Below are 8,895 nucleotides of genomic sequence, written 5' to 3'. Positions count from 1 at the left end.
GAGATGCGCGGCATGTTTGCAAGCAGAAGGAGGTCACTTTCAGCACCTGTTATAAACCACGGTAAGTTATCTTTTTACTGTATTCTTATAAATGTGTGCATGTAGAGCAACTGATGGACGGAGACTCAGCGACACCACTACACTCACGCTATCGGGGAACGGCACTGCAGTCGCGGGGAGGAGTTGCATCCGTTCTGCGGTGGTATGACTCACGGCAAATTGCAGCCGCGGCGCGCACTTGATTGTACGCACTGTATAATATGATAGGAACGTGTGTGTGTGTGTGTGTGTTACTAACTTTGAAGGGTACTTTGTGCTGGACGTGACGCCATGTAGTCTGGTAGAAATTTACAGTCTTTTTCGAGGAATTTATTGACCCCGTATTCAGTGTCAAAATGTGAGCGAGGGAAGCAGAAGACACTACCGAGCAGTAAATTTCTTTCTGATTGATTGACTTACTGTCATCCTGAAGAAGGCAGCAGTATGTTCTTCTAAAACATCGGAAAATTTATATCGTAACACGTCGGTTCACGTTCAAAGAGACAGAACTCTTCAAAGGGCAAAGTTATGCTAAATATCAGGTAGGAACACTTGGATGTGGGTGACATAACGTCACGTATGTAGGTTGTGTGTCTATTAGACGGGGTTTTGATTCGATGTTTGGATTTATTGCACTTGTACACACAATTCGTAACTACATATTTACAGCTCTGTCACTGATCTACAAACTTTACAAATCGCTAGGACACGCTAACTCTTCTCAGTCTTCACTAGTCGTATCCTGACAACGGATTTGAGTACAGTAACTATACCACTCTCACTGTAACTGCAGCACACATGAAGTCTTCTTTTCACAGTCTAATTCCTTTCTTGCCATGTGTTCTCAGTTATTTAACTGCCGTCTCAAGAGACTCCCTCAATTTTATTTTTACGACTGGTGCTTTACCGCCAATCAGTTGGTCTTGGCATCAAGCCTCCTGAGACTCAAGACCAGGGATTTTTCAACTGAATCCTTGCGGTCAGATTCCTTATGTAACATCCTCTCTGATGAGAAGATGGGTTTGTCTCTTATGAATATGATTGCCCTTTTGTCAAATGTACGCATCGCGCATGGAGCGTGTTACTGACATTCCTTCCTTTCGCACTATATACAAGTCATCTGTCAGTACAGGCTTTGCAGAACAAATCATGCCTATCTCACGTATCTTGTGCAGCAACGGCAGCTTAGTGATTTGAACGGTCGTAAGCTTGACGACTGCCAAGTTTAAGCATCTTGTATTTTCCTATCTCAGCTGGACTTAGATCCTCGTTATAGAACCTCAGATCGGATACTTACTTATTTAGTTACTTACTCATGGAGCTGAACCCTTCTTGAGGAGCCGCCAATTCTGTAGCTACTTAAGAATTTCCCAGCATTTTATGGAACCCGAAGGTTCATCACCGTGTTCACAAGAACCCTCCACTGGTCCCTATCCTGAGCCAGATCTATCCAATCCATACTATCCCATCCTATCTCTCTAAGATCCATTCTAATATTGTCCAGCCACCTACGCCTTGGTCTTCCTTGCGGTCTCTTTCCTTCTGACTTTCCCACCAATATCCTATAAACATTCCTCGTCTCCCCCATTCGTGCTACATGCCCTGCTCACCTCATCCTCCTTGATTTGATCATTCTAATTTTACTTGGAGAAGAGTACAAGTTATGAAGCTCCTCATTATGCAGTTTTCTCCAACCTCCTGTCACTTCATCTCTCTTCGGTCCAAATATTCTCCTCAACACCATGTTCTCAAACACCCTCAGTCTATGTTCCTCCCTTAATGTCAGAGACCAAGTTTCACACCCATTGAACCACAGGCAAAATTATACTTTTGTATATTCTAATTTTTATGTATTTGGACAACAGACGAGAAGACAAAAGGTTCTGGACTGAATGGTAGCAAGCATTACCCGAGTTCAATCGCCTCCTAATTTCCTCCTGAATCATGTTTCGATCTGTTATTGTGGTTCCAAAATACCTCAGAATGGATACAACAGAAAATACCGTTTCCATCATTATAGCCCAACGAATCTCCTATTATTGCTTACGTATTATTTGCCGCTTGAACCTGTTTAGCAAGTCGTTGCCTAACAATAAACATCTAATCTGGCACTTCTGTTGCTGTTTTCAGGCTTAATTATACAATATTTTATACAAATTTTTGTTTTTATGAGCCTGTTGTATTATCCTCCCTCATGTATGTAGTTTGCTGGGGATATTTGACTGTTCCATTTCTTTTATATCCCACATGCTGTATACAGAGTTGCCTATCTAACCTCTGCCCAGGAACTGCCGAGCTGAAAGAAATAATATGGACATAACTTCTCACAAATAAGGATAAAGTAGATCAGCAAATGTTCTTTGTAACTTTGTTGCAGTTTTTGTTCATCTTCCTTTCTTCTTCATGGCATATCCTTACTTCTGTACATTATATACACGTTTTTGCTTCCAGGAAACTTAAGGTGTTAACGCAGGAAATGGTATCTCTGCCGCTGTAACCAATCCATTAATTTTCTTTTCAGAATGAAGTGTCAAAATGGAGGAACTTTCGGATTTACTACGCGTGGAAAAGAGAACATCTTGAAAATGACCCTACTATCGTTCTAAAGGTAAGTGTGAAATGGGAAAGCATATGACGTTTATTTTTAATGTTTATTTACTTATTTATAACTTATTTTTTAAGCGCCCCCTCAGTAAGTCATAATCTTCAGCGTCGAATGAGAGGATGGTTAATATGTAAGGAACCAGGAAGTATGTGAAAATAAGCTACTGTGTCTTAATTGAAGGAAACATCTGTATATTCCTAGAGTGACTGAGAAGGACGACGAATAGTCTCAAAGAGATTTCTAGGAGTTGACCTTGCGTCAGTTCATGGAGTCATTTCCTACAGTAATCAGTCCTCCAAATGTTGCATTTAAAATTGGATACTTTTTATATGTGACGCTGTGGAGCCTGGAACAATTTTACCGATGTTTCGGAGGAATATCCTGCCTAATTTTACAGTCTGGAAAAGCAGACCAAGCAGAAAACAGAGGTCTCTTCATGCTTGCTATTTCCTTCTTGCTGGTTGCTTGCTTGGCTTCATCTTCGACCCTGAAGATGGAGGCAGTATGTTAGTCCTACACGTCAGTTCTAGCGGAGTACAGTGGGTCACATCGCAGAAGGTAAACTTCTTCAATACTCAGAGTATTTATTAAGGTAACAAATAAAAAAATCAGAAAGTAAAGGAACAGCAAAGGCAGTGCCATAGGCCAGGTCAGGTCATGTGGGATTTGTGATAGACAAAGTGGCACTGGGGCAGGTCTTCTCTGAATACTTCGGTTTCTCCTACCAATTATCATTCCACAGACTGCTCCACACACATCATCTATCGCCTGGGGCTGGTAGAGTAGGCCAGTTAGTGGCCGACGCACCAAGTGGACTCAGTCTCACACCACCCCAAGAAACAATAAATATCACCCAGTAAGAAATCAGCTCTAAATCCTATCATTTATTACATAAGCTTTCATATTATTAACGTCCTCTGCTCTCTCCCGTATTCCTCTCCAGTCCTATGTCTTAAGGAATGATGATGTGAAAGGCAATCTCCAACGAATAACATTAAAAAATAATCAATAATAAATCGTCTCTTTTCTATAACTCCGTGATTTCAGTCCGCAAGCGAACCATACCGACCGAGCGACCGCCGCTAGTCGGCGAAGTTTAGTGCCAACTTTTGCAGATAGAGGTGTCGCGTGGTCAGCGCAACGGATCCCCCACGGCCGTTAATTTCGGTTTTCTAGACCGGATCTCTTTTTCTATAGTTTACTATAATTCACGCATCCACATACAAATGTTATCACTGCTCATGGAATAGACGTGGGTTTCTTCGTGACCCACTGCGTAACCTATGTTAAGGCTCCACAGTTAGCTGCCATGGTAACCCGAAGTTACAGAATGACAATGATAAATCTCACGTTTGCAAAATGGTGTCAAGATATGATTTCGGTTCTAGAGAATACGTCACGTGGAATGCCTGATTTCCAATGACTCGGAAAACATTGCAGTGGGCATCTCCAAGTTTAATATCTCCGAGGATTTTGGAAACCTTTGCATACTCGTAGATCTGGCAGTGGTCGCTACGTCAGAATTAGTTACTTTACGACTGGCGGTTTACTGACAAGCACTTTCTCCTTGACACCAAGCCCCTCGACGCTCAAAATCAGTTCCTTTTTTAAATTGAACCTTTCCGCTCATAGCTCTTATGTAAGATCCTCTCCGACGAGAAGTTCGCCTTTTACAAATCTGCTTTGCCTTTGTCAAGTGTACATATCATACATATGATTTGATATTGAAAATTCTTCCTTGTGCACTATATAGAAGTCCTCTGTCAGTCCAGGCTTTACAAAGAAGATCATGTATATCTTACGTATCTTCTGCTGCAACGGAAGCTTAGTCACATGAACGATAATAAGCTTGACCACCGCCAAGTTTAAGCCTCTTATATTTTCTATGTCTGGCTACGCCTTGACCTCTGCTGCGAACATGTTCATTCTCATGGTTTTGTATGACTTCGGCTCGTTGCCTGCACAAATCTATTATGTAATCCTACACATGCGGAAGGCTGAGAGCCGTGTGCAAATAGCGGACCGGTGTGCACATTGGAGAATTTCTAGTGGTGCGGAGAACCTAATTTTGCAGGCGCTGCAATTTTAAGAGGTAGGTGTGTGCTGCTAATTCCCAGGCGGGACAAGCATAAGTCATTACTTATCTGATCAGTGTCTTGTGGAGGATTAATTTAGTGTTGGCGCTTAGACACTCACTTGTGAATAGGGAGTAGATTCTAATACATGTTCCGAAGGCCTTGGCTTCAATCGTTTCTATGTGGAGTTTCCATGTAATCATCTTATCGAAGATTACACCGAGATATTTTACATGATCGACAAAGGAGAGACAGTATTACATCCATTCAATGTAAGATGAGCCATGAGGCCTAAATCTGTGAGAAAAGTAGGTGACCTGAGTTGGAGTAAATGCCATATTTGGAGGAAACAATGGAGCGGGATGCTAGCCAATAGCAGTCTACCACGTAGTTATTGATAAGAGAAGAAAAACTTTATCATATCGAAGGTCATGAAAAGAGGCGATTAAAAATATCTGACATCGAATATCCTGAAAAGAGGTGTTAAAATGTGTTATCATATAGAAGGTCGTGAAAAGTTGTGCTAAAAGAGTTTCGTGATACGGAAGGCCCTGAAAAGAGGTGTTAAAAATGTTTTGCCACATCGAATGTCAGAAAAAGTGGTCATGAAAAATGTTTCACTTTCTAACCATCCCAGAGATATCAACCCTGAACCGCAGAGCTCTGCAGAACATTGGGAAACCAGCAAATCCTTGAGGCTTACTGCCGGCAGCCGAAGATAAGAGAAATGCGTGAAGAACTTAAACCTGCAGTAACAGGGCTTCTATCCTATCCTACTCCTTTGTGTCAAGTTGCTGTAGAATGACCTCCTATTTAGACCTTCTTATCTCCTGTTTCTCATCCGTCCTGTCCATCTCTTCTCCTTCAACCGTGCACGTATTTACGTCCTGTTAACCAGCCCTGTTAGACGGCCCGCATCTAATCATCTGGTCCTGTTTTTTTTCTTTGCTGCACGTGGTACCAGCCCACAGTTGCCACTCCATGCCAACCTGACCTAATCCTCTCCTAGTCCCTGAAACTGTCTGTTTTTCTCGGCCCATGTCTTCGCCAGAGTGTGTACCTCCCCGCCTCCGCCCTTACTCAGCCGGTTCGTCTATACGAGAGCCATGTAACGTATAATGAGACAAGCGAGTTGAGGAAATCGATACCCACAATCTGGCAGGACCAAGCCCGACGTCGTCTAGTACAGTCCTACACAGAAAAGAATATTTTGGTACCATCGCCCGTCTATCAGTCTACCTGTGAAAAAATTGTGACTTTAAAATTAGAAAATTCTAGCGGTTAGTTTCTGGTTTGAAGATTATTATCGTCTATGACGTTATGCCGTGTAGTCAGGTTCGATCTTAACGGCGTTACTAAGGAAACTACTGTGACATGACGCCAGAAAGCCGGAAGGAAGATTGTTATAAAGAAGATTTAAGTTGAGAAGTATTGAGAGGAGTTTGAGACGCCAGCCTACCAGGATATAAGATTAAAATTAAAGTGAGTTGGCAATTGCAGAATAATGGCAAGAAAGGAATTAGGGCGTGCAAAGAAGACTTCATGTGTGATTTGAAATGAGAGTGAGACTTATAAATCCGTTGACAGGATACGACTAATGAAGACTGAGAATCCTAGTGTGTGTGTGTGTGTGTGTGTTTGTGTGTAAAACGGTGAACTGTAAAGTGTGTAGATCAGCAGTAGCCTGCGATCCCGAGTTCTGTGAATAACGTGTCAATAAATCCAATCATCCAATCCAAGGCCCGTCTATAAGGCACCACAAACCCCTTACATCGTGACAAAATGAATCCATTTTCAGGGTCTAAGAGTCAGCCGCTCAAATTCCAGCAAGAAATAAGCAGCAAACAGAGATAACCGCAGATAGAAAACTTGGTTCAGATGTGGTACGGTAAAGGAGGCCTGAGGTAACCAATACGAACAAGGATAAATGAAGCTAATGGCTGGATAATGACCTGTTTGCAAGAACGGGGAGGTCGGAGAAGGCGGGAATGAAGTTGGAACCCAAGAGTAACGGAAGTCGTGTGTCTAAAGGTAGCTGCTAAAGCAAGTGTCACGTGACTTCGAACAAGGCCAAGGCCGCCTGTCACTTCTCACACCCTCGAACCCACCCCCTTGTCTGAAATTTTTCTTCTGCGCATTCAAGGTTACTCTTGGCCTTGTTCGAAGTTACGTGACACTTGCTATACCTGCTGAGTATACGTTGCTTGGTTGGCTTACCTTTCGAAACTAAAAACGGAGGTAGTAAATGTTGCCGAAACATCATGAACTTCTGACAGACAGGTTGGCGTCCTTCGTAGTCATATCCGTGTGAACCTCAAATTAAACAAGTTTTGTGGGTTATTTTAAAAGAAAATCTGTATCTCAGATTCTATAGCATCAATGGCGGAGATTATCAATGAATGATGAATTTGAAAGGATTTTGAAGGAAAACTAACCTCCAAATATTTCCGAGGTCAAGAAAACGTGGGCCTACACATCCACCCCCCATACCCCTTAATGGCGTAGTGCTTAGTTAGTTAAGCACGGGGAGAACTTTGACTTTGCTATCGTAACCTATTCGAGCTACTATGTAGGCAAGCGGCCTCCGTAGTCTAGAGGTAACGTTCCCACCTCATGACTCGTGGTACGCGGGTTCAAACCCGGCGGAGGTCGTGGAATTTTTAAGGGCGGAAAAATTCAGGGAACAAGTCCTCCTGGAGGGACTTTAAGCCGTGGGTCCCGTGTCGTAGCTTTACGGCACGTAAAAGAACCTCATATCTCCAAGGTCGCTGAGCCAAATTCAAGGACGTTTCCCGCCCAACAGTAGTCTCTAATGCCTCTGATAGATGGGGGAAGCATTATAGATACCGCCAAGCCAGTAGAGGGCGAACTCGCTGGCTCGGTCCGGACTGATGGTACGTACCAATATCGGTAGGGTATAGAGACTGGTAGAATATCATAGAGGGAAGCACAATGGACCAATACTGGTGTAAGTGCATGGGGAAACCCACCTTCTCCAATAACTAACTAACTACTATGTAGGCATTGATTTTATCAGGTGTGTCTACCGGTATTCGAACCCAAGACTTCCCAAATGTCAATCGATAGTGTTACTCTTACGTCGACCCAGTCGGTTCAAATTCAGCTTTCCCATCTTGTGGTACGAAATGCAGAGAGGGCGAACTCGCTGGCTCGGTCCGGACTGATGGTACGTACCAATATCAGTAGGGTATAGAGACTGGTAGAATATCATAGAGGGAAGCACAATGGACCAATAATGGTGTAAGTGCATGGGGAAACCCACCTTCTCCAATAACTAACTAACTACTATGTAGGCATTGATTTTATCAGGTGTGTCTACCGGTATTCGAACCCAAGACTTCCCAAATGTCAATCTATAGTGTTACTCTTACGTCGGCTCAGTCGGTTCAAATTTAGCTTTCCCATCTTGTGTTACGAAATGCAGCCTAGGATGGTAGGATGATGACTGAATAATGAATCGAACAGGACTTCGAAGGAAGCGGTCATCACCTGATAGAGGCACTGTCTCGGAATTTGCCAGCAAGGGCTGAGAAAACACAGGAGAAACCTCAATGAGTATGGCCTATGTCCCAGCGAATATTCAAATTAAGAACCTTCCGGGTAGAAATCTGTAAAGCTAACCCATACGTCGATTTGTTTGTTTCAAATCATTAGGCTGACTAGTAAACAAAGGTAAAATTGTCTCTGTTGTTAATCAATTATGCATTAAATCATGAAGACATAAGGGGGGAGTGGAGTTGTAGCTCCACCACTCTTGAACTCTGTACTAGATGGAGGTGAGACGTCACCTTCACGCCCCGGCCACTTTACTCCTGGTTGAAGAGCCTCGATACCAATTGGATACGAAAGTGAATGGGCCCCAGAGTCGATCTGGACACTGTGGAGTACAGAATGGACTCTTGCTCCTGCCGAGAATCAAACCCCATACTATCAGCCTGTATCCCGTCGCTGTACCGACTGAGTAACCCCGGCTCCATGCTGTCCGAATAATAATAAACGTAAATGATACTTGCTAAAGTCGTGGAACAGCTGATATTCAGGAGAAAGCATTGCAGACGTTTCGATATGTCACTGGGTCCTCACCAATATCCGCGAAATATGGGACGATGTTACAGGATCCCAACGGACGCGTAGCATGGTGTGTTTGGCTGGAGA

The sequence above is a fragment of the Cryptotermes secundus genome, unplaced genomic scaffold (assembly GCF_002891405.2).
Source record: "Cryptotermes secundus unplaced genomic scaffold, Csec_1.0 scaffold697, whole genome shotgun sequence".
Taxonomy (NCBI): Eukaryota; Metazoa; Arthropoda; class Insecta; order Blattodea; family Kalotermitidae; genus Cryptotermes; species Cryptotermes secundus.
The sequence above is the reverse complement of the archived record's forward strand: the minus strand, read 5'-3'. Positions refer to the sequence as shown.